The sequence below is a fragment of the Stenella coeruleoalba genome (assembly GCF_951394435.1).
Source record: "Stenella coeruleoalba genome assembly, chromosome: 3".
Classification (NCBI taxonomy): Eukaryota; Metazoa; Chordata; class Mammalia; order Artiodactyla; family Delphinidae; genus Stenella; species Stenella coeruleoalba.
Genome location: NC_137148.1, coordinates 130,478,411 through 130,491,277, shown reverse-complemented (window position 1 = coordinate 130,491,277; position 12,867 = coordinate 130,478,411). Strand labels below are relative to the sequence as shown.

The 12,867-nt window shown below is 41.6% G+C and overlaps 1 protein-coding gene across 16 annotated transcripts in view; it reads right to left on the bottom strand.

Annotated features, from left to right (window-relative positions):
* SGCD (sarcoglycan delta) overlaps positions 1–12,867 on the bottom strand; it is a 1,717,585-nt gene that overhangs the window by 1,521,388 nt on the left and 183,330 nt on the right. For 14 of the 16 annotated variants that reach the window (XR_013827577.1, XM_079916704.1, XM_079916702.1 and 11 more), the window contains one exon: positions 8,378–8,522. The exons of the other annotated variants lie outside the window; for them this stretch is intronic. The gene's annotated coding sequence lies outside the window, so the exon portion shown is untranslated. The remainder of the gene's footprint in view (positions 1–8,377; positions 8,523–12,867) is intronic. 16 annotated transcript variants of the gene reach the window in all.

The window sequence follows — 12,867 nt, the reverse complement described above, 5'->3', positions numbered from 1 at the left end:
AGCTTAAAGAAGAGGTTTGGTTACCTCGCCGTGACAGAAAGTCAGTGGGAAGCCATGTGATTTGCAGAGCCTGGCCTTCTCAAGCAGAGATGGATGGCCAAGGCCAGGCCAGGGTCTGGGGTAAGTAAGGTGGCACTGGGCCAGTGAGCTCTTCTGGGAGGGTGATGCACAGGGAGAACAGCAACTTTTAATGCAGCTGTAAGCCCTTTCTGAAGGGAATTTACTTCCAAAGCTTTGATCTTGGGTCCCTGTAGCTGAGGTCTGCATCTTTCCGTAGTGAAAACTCAAAGTTGGCTTCTGACAGGAGGTAGGATAGGATTTTGACAGTTTCTGTTTTCTTCCAGTTCTTGAGGTTTAGGCTAGATACATCGAATTCTCGAGGTGTGCTCATGCAACACTGACTGAAGCAGCAAAAGTGTGCTGAGATTTGTAAAGCCCAACTGGTTTTTGCTATTTCTAAATCGAGCTACGGCTTCCAAAATAGTTTTTTTTATCGCTTTGAAATGGTCTATCTACTGTGTGGATGTGTGCTTCCAGGTTCCAGAAGTTCATGTAAATTAAATACCAAAACACCATGTAGGCCAGAGGTTAACACCTGTTTCTGTTTATTGGAACTCAGCCATGCTCCTTCCCATACATGTCATCTATGGCTGCTTTTACGTGACAACAGCACAACTCAGTACTGTGAAAAAGACAGTGTGATCCACTAAATATGAATTATTCACTACCTGGGCCTGACAGAAGCATGTTACCAACCCCTGATCTGGGCTTTCAACGTATTTTGCATTCTTTCCAGGTGTACAACAAAGCAAATTTCCTTGGCACACAACTGTAGCGACTTGAACAGAACTTCTCTGCCTATGATAATGTGGGAAAGTATCATCAAAAGTGTAACAGTGATAATTTTGTAGCTACTTGGCCAATACATTTTGCATTTTAATTTTCCCCTCACTGTCTACTGCAGTCTCTGAGCTTTCTGCCCCAAGGCAGGAGAAATTTTTGCCAGTCTTCACCAAGACAATAGGCTTGGAAACCAGCTATGGACAGAAAGGGGATCTTCTAAATTCTTTAGCTCCTCTTTAATACAACCAGAGTCAGGCTGCTGCTTCTACAGACTAAGAGACATCCACACCCTACTCGCAATGGTCAGTTATACCCCAAAATAAAGAAACCCCATTTTTTTTCTACACTGGTAGGACTTTATACCCTGGCTAAAAGGAACAGATACTGAAACCACCTGATCACTTTTCAGGCCCTAACTTCCAGTTAGTGCTGCCACCCTGTGCTGTCACTGAATCAGTTTCTGTAAGTCCAGGCTAAATGTTGATCTTCTGGTCTCTGTTCAGTGACCCCACTGCCAGGAGTCACGTGCAAATGCAGTACACAAAGGGTAACAGGGAAGAGGTGTTTAAAAAAAAATCAAAATTTATCAACACAAGAAAATGGAAAAACCTACTTACCACTCAATAAGCTCGTGGTGAGTTCTTAGCTTCATTTGTTCATCTACTCATTCAATGGGTATTTAATAAGCACATAAAACATGTCAGGCACTTCCGATACAGAAGTTAACAGAACAGGCAACAACTCTACCTCCTAGGGCTTATGTTCTAATATGAGGACAAACAAACAAGTAAATGAGCAGAAATTGCAAACCTGGTGGTTTCCTTCACTGCTATGAAGGAAACCACCAGGGTGAAATTATAGAGGGTACCAGGGTACCAATTTACCACTTAGAATTCTCTTTGCCTAGCACAGTACCTGGTACATAGAATGTGTACCTTTTTTTAATGGTTGAATGCAAAACTGGACATTTAAAATGCTGTATTTGCTGTCACATCTATGTGGCCAGCTCAAGGCAACTCTGATGTGCAGAACGGGACTAAAAGGAAGAGAAGACAGACAGACCTAAGGCATTCCTTGCCTCCAAGGAAATTATGATGAACAACACAAACTATCTTTTGAAAGAATTTGCAATGAAAATGCATGTACTTTGTGAAGCTCTGTTTCAACAAACTAACCTGGAAATCAGAACTGATCTCAGTGGCTAAGAGAACAAGACCTCAAGTCAGACATCATGGGTTCAAGATCAGATTCTGACACTTACCATAACTTCGAGCAAGTTCTTAACTTGTCCAAGCCTCAGTGCCTCGTCTTTAAACTGGGTCTAAAAACATTACCTACCTCCTAGTGTTATTAGGAGCATTCAGTAAATTAACATTATGAACTCTGCTTAGCAACGAGCCCTGGTGCGCCTTCAATCAACACTATAGTCCCTTCGCCTCTATGTGCCCATTTCCCTGTGTAAGGAAGATAAGGACACCTACCTCACAGGGGTGTTGAGAGGATTAAATGAATTAATCCACACAAAGCACCTACAACAGTAAGTGCTCAGTGAGTGCTGGTTAGTATTACTATTAATCTGATTTACTTGCTGATGACAGTGCAAATAAACCCGTCCCATTTTAAAAAAGGAAATAATGAATGGGAGTCCTGGGTGTCTGAGAAAATTCTGCAAAGGAATCTCATTAGCTGAGTCAGACCCACCTAGACCACTGATTCCCTTCAAATAATTTATTCATCACTTACGTTTGTTAGGGGTGGTGGCAGAAGGGGGTGAATCTAGTCTTACTCCAAGTATCTCAAGGTTTGTATGCCTACGTGCATAATCACCTCCTCTGAGATTTCTAATTTATTCCAATTACTTTCCTTTCCAGATCCCATTCTTCTTTGTATTACTATACTGTTTCCTCACTTTCTACTTTTGGAGAAGGACTGAGATTAGAGCAATAATATGGGTCTTTCATCTCTTCATGCTGAAAGTCTATTTCTGCACTAGACCATAAGTCCCATGCGGGCAGGGGCCATGCCTATTTGGATCTCGCTGTGTCCCAGTGCTGATGAGGTGCATCTGGGGTTTGGACTGTGTGTATATCATAGGTGCATAATTACAAGGATAGAGAGAAGCAGAAGAAATAGGTGATATGGCTAAGGGTCTTTGCCCAGCATGAGTCCCCACCTTCTGATAAGGGAGTGTACACTGGACCCAGGCACAACCAATCATGGTACAGGGATGGGCATATGACTTCAGCTGAACCAATCAGTCATTTCTCCAATTTTTCTGGCTAGACTGGTTGGAGAGTTTCTTTTCCTCTCTGGCTACAAGCTCTGAGAACGAAAGCCTGGAGCTATCTGAGGGCACATTTTCCCCTGCATGGGAAAAACCTTACCTGGAACAGAAGCAAGATGACAACACACAGAAGATGCTAAGAGAAATGAGAGGTTCAGACAGCACTCAAGTTCCCATATCTTGTCAACAAGGCCACCTCTACACCTGTCATTTCCACAATTTATTTATGTCAAAGAAACGTAGCTGGAGAGTAGTTAAATCAGTAAAAACCGATTTTATTCAGGACTATTTCAACAGGGGAAAAGAAAGCTCAGTATAGAGCCAGGATCATTTCCGAAAACAACATGGACAAGCGGGAATGCACAGCTAAGGAACAGGGTGGGGGTCACTGGATGGAAAATTACTAAGAGAAAACATATGGGGGATCTAACTAAATTGACCTAACAGGATCTTTTCTGAAAACAGGCCAGGGTAATCAAACATCACCTGGGGGATGATGGAGGCTGAGAAACCCAATTAACTTAATTAACCCAATGAAGGGTGATCAGATATGGAGGATGGGGGCCTCTTGCTAAACTGACTTAGCAGGGTTCCTGCTAAAACTGGATTTTTACAAGGAACTGCACAGATGGGCCTAGAAGACACAGGGAGCCTAACTAAAGTTTGGTCAAGTAGAGAATCTTCGTCATTCACACAGACCAAGTTCAAGTTCCTTATATTCAAAATCTAAAATGCTCAAAGGGGTTGTCCAGACCATAAAAATGACAATATAACTATCACTTGTTGAGGGCTTCCCCTGTGTCACACACCGTATTAAATATGTTTTTCTGCATCATTGCATTAAATACAATTCTATGAGGTAAACACTAATATTATCCCCATTTTCACACAGGGGAAACAGCCACAGTTATCAAGAAATTTGCCCAAGTTCAGAAGGTGGTTCATCTGAGATTCAAACCCTGTCAATCTGACATCAGGGCCCACCACAGACATACACCAACGCCAGTCTGTCTTCAAGTATGGTTCCTAGACTACCTGCATTAGGATTACTCAGAGCGTGTATTTAAAGTGCAGATTCCCAGAGTTCACCCTCATTTACTGAAGCAGAAATTTAGTGTGGGGATTAAACTGCAGTTTAATAAAGTGGAGGAGGATATTTCAGGAGAGACCAGACATACCATTTTCTTGGGAATACACCCTCACCCTTATGTTCACTATTGACCAAAATAGACGCATCCCGTCAGTGCTAATATTATTTCAATCCTTCACAGTAAAAGGAGAGACAATACAAGGAATAAAGAGAAGGAAGGACAACAGGAAAAATGGACAAGACTCAGGACACCATTCGCCCAGTCTTCCCTCTCCTCCATACCCAGTTGGAGCCACTAACTTCATAAAAGCACATCAACGGTAAACAAGTTTTGCAAAATTGGCTCACGGAATATTATAAGTAATTCTTCTCCTTGTCCACCTTCGGCATGTGGCTTAGAACTCCAAGGAGATAAGTTCTCCCTATGTAAGTTCTTTAACAATTTCAGACACATCCTGTGAAAGCACTTTGAGCTCTAAGAAGAACCTAGAGAATAACAAGAAGTTATTAAGTGGAGGCCCCATTTCACCTTTTCTCCGCATTGCTTTGCTTTCTCTCATTCTGGAGCGACTTTTTCATTTTATTCTCACATTTGAGTTTGTTTGGATTTTTCCCCCAAAAGAAATGCTTTCTTGCAGCTCCTTCACTGACTTGTGTTTTATTTATTATACTTCACCCCCCATTAGGTTTCTCCCTGGAAAGGTTTCATCTGTATGTTGCAGATTCACCTCTCTCCTGACCCGCCACTAGGAGATGATGGGCAGCTGTCTTCATTATTTGTCAGTTACACTCCACCCGCAAGAACCGCATTTCCACAGAAAGGGAGAGGCGGAATAATAACCATGAACGCTTAAGTTCAGAACCTGGCTCTTATGAGCAAGACGAGATCATGCCCAGCTTTACAATTCTATCCTAAATCTACTCCGTTGCGTTGTTGTTTTTAACAGGTCCAGAATCCATTTTCTGCAATAGCTGTGGTTCCTAAAGCCAACAGAGAGGGGACAGAAATCTCTGAACTCAAGAAATCCTAAGACTTAACTGGGCACATGGTAGACCAAGCCCATCAGAAAAACAATTTCACAAAAATTTTTAAGTCCCAATATTATAATATCTCTCCCGATTTCCTCTAAATCTCATTACTTCCAGCTCCACGAACTGTCACCACAGCAACCCACCCAGGGATGGGGAAGACATTATCTCACATGGAATATGTTGGGGGTCTTACTCATCATTTGTTATTTCATAATTTACATCACCACCAAATAAGCCTCAGCCAGACCTGTGATTTATACCAACGCCAAACAGGGACCTAAACACATATTTTAAACCCTAAATACCCATATTTAATATATCTTATCAAATATGCTACCCCAAGCCAGCCTGCAGCACAGACATCTTAAGACAGTAGGAAACAAGAGGAAAGCCATTTTGCAAATATATGGCCATTGCAAAGTGATTCTGCCTTGAGGAAATAATGTCAAATACAAAGTAGAGAATGTTGGGTAGGACGAATTGGAAAACTGTCTTGCTTCTGTTTCTTCCAGTTCTGTTTGAATATTAAGTCTAAACTTTTGACTTATTATTCTGTAACTCATTTTCCTAACTTGGACTCCTAATGCAACAAGTGGAGCAATGAACAATGTTCTGTTGTTACTGTTTTCACTAGAGATAATAAATGAATGAGAATCACCTCCCCCAACCAACCAGTACCATTTGGCCGTTTTGCTAAAATGGGTGGTTAAATTACAATAATTTTGATAAGAAAGGAATTTTTCACATTGATATTATGTAATAGGAAAACTCTGCCTATCCCTGGAATAGGCATGTATTGTGTTGACCCTTAATGACCCACAGCTTACTAATCCTCCTGGACCCAGGTGAGGACTGTTCTCAGCGTCCATGACACAAAACTGAGTAACAGCCTATCTCAATAGGGAATTTGCAGTCCACTTTTGATAGAGATTGACATGCAAACTTTTTACCTTAGACAAAACTCGTTCTCAGGCTCGATCTAGCTCTCTTGTTTTCTATTTGGGGAACCTAAGGTTTCTTTCCAGAGGGATGTTTGGACTGTTTAAATGGCCCTTGGGTCTGTTCTGTGACAGACCCCACCTACTCCTTTGATTCTATTACACTGTTCAATAGATAAGCATAACTTCTCATGGGTTGAGACATCCATCTATCTATCCATCTACAAAGATATTCTTCCATCCATCCAACAAATACTTCAATACTTCCCAACCTTTTTAACATCATAGCACACTTAGTCAATTATTTTTTCATACTGCAGTAAACAGATGAAGCTGCTAGAGGTGGGAAGAGACTGGCTCTGGAAACCTGACAATTTCTATCCCTGCCTGGACTCCCCCCAAAGGCTGAGCAATCAGTAACTCAGCACACCTGTAACCCATCAGGACACACGTATGTGCCAAGACATTGGGGGGGAGGGAGGAGAAGCTCTGAGCTACTGCATTTGAACCAAGAACCAGGCTAAACCATGAGGATATAAAATCAACAAGCATGGTTCTGGCCCTCATGGAACTTACAGCCAAGTAAAGACAAACCATGAACTAATTACTTCAAGAGTAACAAGTGTTACAAAAGGGAAATTGTGGGGGCGGCTTGAGCACATAACAGGAGACCCCCCTAATCTGGGAAGCCTATTAGAGCTCAGTGAACCCTAGAAATGACCCAGAACAACTGGGTCATGACTGAGCACTGTGAGAAGGTGAGAGGTGTATTTAGAGAGGTGACCCTCCACAAAGGACAGCTGTGCTAATCTCTTCACCCTCTCTTTTTGAAATTGTCATGATATCTGACTCCTTACTCCAAGATCATTAGCCATTGCATCACTGTTGCAATATAAGATACTTCCCAAGCATAAGGTAATTTTCCAAATACTTTACTTTTACTTCACATTTACATATCATTTACATGTTATCTATTACAAGAAAACATCACCACCCTCATTCAAAAGCTGCAGAATACTGAAAAGTGGACTAATGCTGAACGTGGAGTACTTAATGGACGCAATCCAGTATGCTAAGCATATTTACATGAACCTTTTGAATCCTCACAAAACTCTGTAAAATAGGTACTGTGTGGTTCCCTATTTACAGATGGGGAAACCAAGATTGAGGCAGAAAATAACTTAGCAAAGGTTGCAAGTGGCAGAGCTCAACTTGAACGCAGGCAAAAGGAAGCCAGAGCCCCGGCAAATACCATCAGGATGTACTGCCCCCATTTCGGTGAGACCAGAAAAACCCAAGACTACACGGAAGAATTGATAGCCAACACGAGCATTGATTCTCCAGCCAAGGCACTCACTCACTGAACAGTCATGACTGCAAACACTTGGTTTTCTGGATCTAAAACCACAGCTCCATGTTGATAATACTGGAAGGTTTTTAATATGACACCCTTACATTCAGAAAGGTAAACAGACGCTTGATTTCTACGGGCAGAAAGTACAAGAAATTGATACAGAAACGGAAGCAGCAATGTACAAAGCCAAGTAAAACACTGGAATCACAGACTCACCATTTGGAAGTGACCTCTCGGGAACAAGAAGAGAGCTGTTGACTCTTCTGCAGCGTTAGCTCTGGCAGCTGAGAGTCAAGCTCTTAGAGTGGGATTATTCATGGCTGTTCTCAAGCTTGAGTGTGATCAAGTTCGAATCACACTTGAGGAATCACCTCTGAGAATCACCTGGAGGGCTTGTTAAAACACAAATTGCTGGGTCCCACCCCCTAGAGCTTGCGATTGGTAGGTCTGAAAATCTGCGCTTCTAACGAGCTCCTCGGTGATGATGATAATGCTGGTCCAGGGCCACACTTCCAGGTCTAGACCAAGCTCCTCGTTTAAAGATGGAGAAACTGAGGCCTAGCGAGAGGATGTGACTCGCCCAGCATCACACTGCCAGTTCCTGACACAGCCAGAAGTCAGGCTTATGGTCACTATTATTTCTCCTCTCCCTCCTTTCCCCATTTAATTTTTTCCATACATTGTTTTTCCTTTATAACAACTGAAAGCTTGTCCATCACGAGAATAAGTGTGTGGAGTTAGGGAGTGATCACCCTGAAAAATAGAGTAGGCCCATGCTTCTACAATAACCTATCCTGAAGTCATACTTAAATGCTCCTTAGCGTTTTCACTCTTACCTTTAACAAGCACTCTCATGCATTCTACTTTGCCTAAGTTCGATACCAAGGACGTTAATGGAAATCCTCGTGTTTGGAGTCAGGCATCCTAGTTTTCCGTGCAAACCTTAAGGCTCGTGTTGCTTCTCCGTGTGATTCTCACAGGCTGTGGGTCAGAGAAAACAAGAGGCCGTGTTCAGCCTTAGCTTTGCCTTGGACTTTCGGTCCTCTCTTCTAGCCTCAGGTTATTTTTTTCACTCCAAAATGAGTTAAGCATTACCTCTAAGGTCCCCTTTACAACTCCAACTTTCTAAAGTGCTGAGCAGAAGTGGAAGCAATGTGCCTGAAACCAAAGGAAGCCTGAATGACAACGAATTTTGTTTAAATAGCACTCTCATTACACACAACCACTGGGAAAGAAACACACAGTTCCAGGAGAATAATGTCACGGTGATGGTGGTGAACAGAAGGCAGGAAGAGAGGTAGGGAGCCACTTGGGGCTGGGTCTGAAAAGATGAGGGCAAATGAATCAGCACATTCACAGCAAGTCATTCTGTTTACCCCACTTGCCCTTCCTTCCAATGTATAAATAGATCCATGACACAAGTGAGGACTTTTTAATACCCCTTTCTTTTATAATGATTTCTCATTTACACCTGGGCAAAAAGACCAGCGAGGCAAAGCATGCTTGAGCATTTTTACAAGAAAAGACACTGTGAAGGGACAGAGGTTATTGCTCATTAAAGGAAAATCCTCTCCCTGTGTCGCAGCAAAACATATGCCAACCCGGAATATTATGAAGCCAAATTCATCCCCGTTTAGGTAAAAGGATGAAACCGTCAGAGACTACAGCGCTAATATTTTGGAATTCAGACCTGTCAAGGAAGAAAGGAAACTATCTTAGGTGCAGAATCTGAGTGTCAAGGTCAGAAGCAAGCGCGTCCTTATTTTATTCATTTTTCCACAGGTACAAAAAGATTACATCTAGCAGATGGAGGCTTTTAGGATAAAATAAGCTCCTGTGGCTTCATTTACTTGTAACAACAAGAAATATATGGCTACAGATGGCCATCTGTTTCTTAATTTTAAGGTAGAGGGCAAAGAAAGTTTTTCAACTTTAGTTTTGGGATTTTACTAAATAATTATTATTTTTAAGCACAGACATCATTAATAGCTCCCATACTGCACTGTCATCTAAGGCCTCACATATTGTAGGAGGGGTTTGGTCAAAATGATTAAACCAGGTGTCAACATATATAACGCAACAGCCCTTTAAAAAAAACAAAAGAGTGAGCGTGTTTGCAAATTAGCAGCTGAGCACCCATTCCTGTTAAGAGCTCAATTTGCGTTAGCGCGTTTGCCTTCTTTGCTTTGAGTGATATATTCACAACAAACTGGAAGTTTCAGGGATTATGGGAGATGAAAAGCTGATGAGATTCACTGTCTCTACCTGAGACTTCCAAATCACTTCCAAGGTAATTGAGAATAGAGAGTCAGGACCTGACTCCAGAAAGAGATGTGCCCTTTGTGATTAACTGAGAACTTTTAAGTTGAAGCCCTGCAGAAATTGAGATCCAGATCTTCCCACCTGGCTCCTGAGATGTAGACTATGCTGCTGTGGGACAATGCTTGGCACCTGTTTGGATGGGAGGAGCAGCACAGGTAAGATGCAGAGCTGGAGAGAATGGTTAAAGTGCCAAGGCGCTAACCAAAGAGATACGGTGCGACTGTACTGAGAACAGAAGGACTCAAGCCAAGCCTCACTCGGGTGGTGCCGCTCCTGATTTCTTCTCCAAATGCATCATGGCACACCAAGAAGCTCAAAGCTCCTCCAGCCTATCATGTCCTCAGTGAGACACTTACAATTGGAAGACCTGGTACAGCAAAACAGGACAAACAAAAATGCTGTCAACATATCCATGCCACGAACCTTAGGGGCATTGACCAAAATTCAAAGGAATGCGATTTAGCTAGTTAGATGCTGTCTGGGGTTTACCAAATGCCAATTTTAGAAGTCAGGCTACACAACCATCTTGGAAAATCCTCCTGAAGGCTGAGAGCAGGGGATCCCAAGATAGACTCCCAGTTTTCTCTTCCCCCCAGCAGAGAATGGCAAGAAGGACACAATATCCCAACACGCTTTGCAGTCATCCATCTCTTCTTACTGTTGTCACTGAAAGGGAATGGATTGAGGACATGGGCGATAACTAAAACAGCTTTGGTTCATTTCTCTGATGGAGGTCTGCAAATCAGTAAACTAACATGACGAAACTAAATTATCTAGAGAGCAGCATTCTTCCTCCTGAAGCAAATTAACAGATGCAAAAGACAAAATTCCCTACTTCACAGTGGTATAGTTCATCCCAACTTGCTGTAAGATGGACACATCCTAAAATACGCTCATCTCTTCAGACACATATTAGGATGAAGCATTTAAATGACCTGTGTCCTGGAAACTAAAGATCTAAACTTATTACTGACTCAGAGGAAAGACATGATAGGCTTTTGTAACTGAAGTAGTACCACCAGTCGTACAGCAGAACTAATGGGAGGCTTACTACTTCGCCCTGCTGACCCATGCCACTGCACACCCGCTCTGCTTTCTTCTTATGTTGGGACAAAGATCTGTCCTCCTGTAACTTCAGAAAAGCAAGCCTGACTTGCTCTAAAGTAACCTTGGAGCTCCATGAATCAGTTTTCACAGGTCTATCCTTTGCACCAATATTTATAACACGACTATGTCTACACTAAACTTGTGGTGGCCGTTAACACCACTTCAGGCAAAGCAATGGTGACCCATTACTTCTTAAAAACAAATCGATCTGAGGGGTGGAATTTTGTTGATTCTTAGCATTTATGGGTGTTCTGAGAACCAATATTTTGAGATTCTGCAACTGTGAAGTTCTCTACAGTAGCAACTAGCTATAGGTGGCTGTTTTCATTTAAATTCATTGAAGTTAAATAAGATTTTAAATTCAGTTCCTTATTTGCTATTATATTGCTATATTTCAGGTCCTCAATGGCTGTGGCTAGTGGCTACTATACTAGACAGAATAGCACAGAACATTTCTATCATTTCAAAAGTTGTTAGATACAGCTGCTTTAGAAGCTTAATTTGGAAGGAATCTTTCAGGACTCTCTAGTGCTACTTGCCATTTAGAACTTCCTGTAGAAAACCCCTAACAGTCTGAAAATAAAATTTTTAAAAGTATAAGCTAAGATGTTTAAGGCCTTTCTGAGAGCAGTTTATCAAAGTGGTTAAGACCCCAGCTTTGAGGGTTCGAGCATCATTCAAAACCTAGTTCTTCTACCTGCTGGCTGTGTAATAGTAGCTTGTCACCTCTTCTCTAAGCCTTGGTTTCTTCACTGTCCACGGCCCATTCACAGCCTCTCCCCACTTCCTTCTTCCATAGTAACAGAGCCCAATATATTTCAGTAGTTAGAAGGGTGGACCCCACTCCAGATCCTGGAAATGCAGTTCTGTAATGGGGTGTTAGAGGAACTCTGCTGGGGAGGATATCCCTGCCCAGTAAAAAGACAACACCTTGTGAAGAGCAGAACTTTGATACTTCCATCCCCTTCTTGTCTGCTATGTGGACATAATGCCTAAAGCTAGTTTATGTGAGAAAAATAAACCCCTATATTTAAGCTTCCATTAAGTATTGTTTACTGTTACCTACAACCAAAAGCACTCCAAACTGATATTTCATCTTCTATCAGTATTAAGTTTAGCTGTTTTAATTCCACTCCTGGGTGTATAGCGCTAATCCAAAAAAATACATGCACCCCAATGTTCATAGCAGAATTATTTACAATAGCCAAGATATTGAAGGAATCTAAATGTCCATCAACAGATGAATGGATAAACAAGTGGTATATATATAAAATGAAATATTACTTATCCATAAAAAAATGAAATTCTGTAATTTGCAACAACATGGATGGACCTGGAGGGTATTACACTTAGTGAAATAAGTCAGACGGAGGAAGACAAAAACTATATGTTATCACTTATATGTGGAATCTAAAAAATAAAACAAATGAATGTAACAAAACAGAAACAGACTCACAGTTACAGAGAACAAATTAGTGGTTACCAGTGGAGAGAGTGGGAAGTGGGGAGGGACAAGATAGGGGTAGGGGATTAACAGGTACAAACTACAATGTATAAAATAGATAAGCTACAAGGATATATTGTATAGCACAGGGAATATATCTAATATTTTGTAAAAACTTTAAATGGAGTTCAATCTATAAAAATATTGAATCACTGTGTTGTGCACCTGTAACTAATATACTATTATAAATCAACTATATTTTAATTTAAAAAAAAAGTTTGGCTGTTTTAACCAATGACCTCAAATAATGAAAGTTATAAAGGTAGAAGCTTATTTCTACCTCAGGTAAAAGAGATCTGAAGTAGACAGTCAAAAGAAGGTACAGGGGCTTCCCTGGTGGCGCAGTGGTTGAGAGTCCGCCTGCCGATGCAGGGGACACAGGTTCGTGCCCTG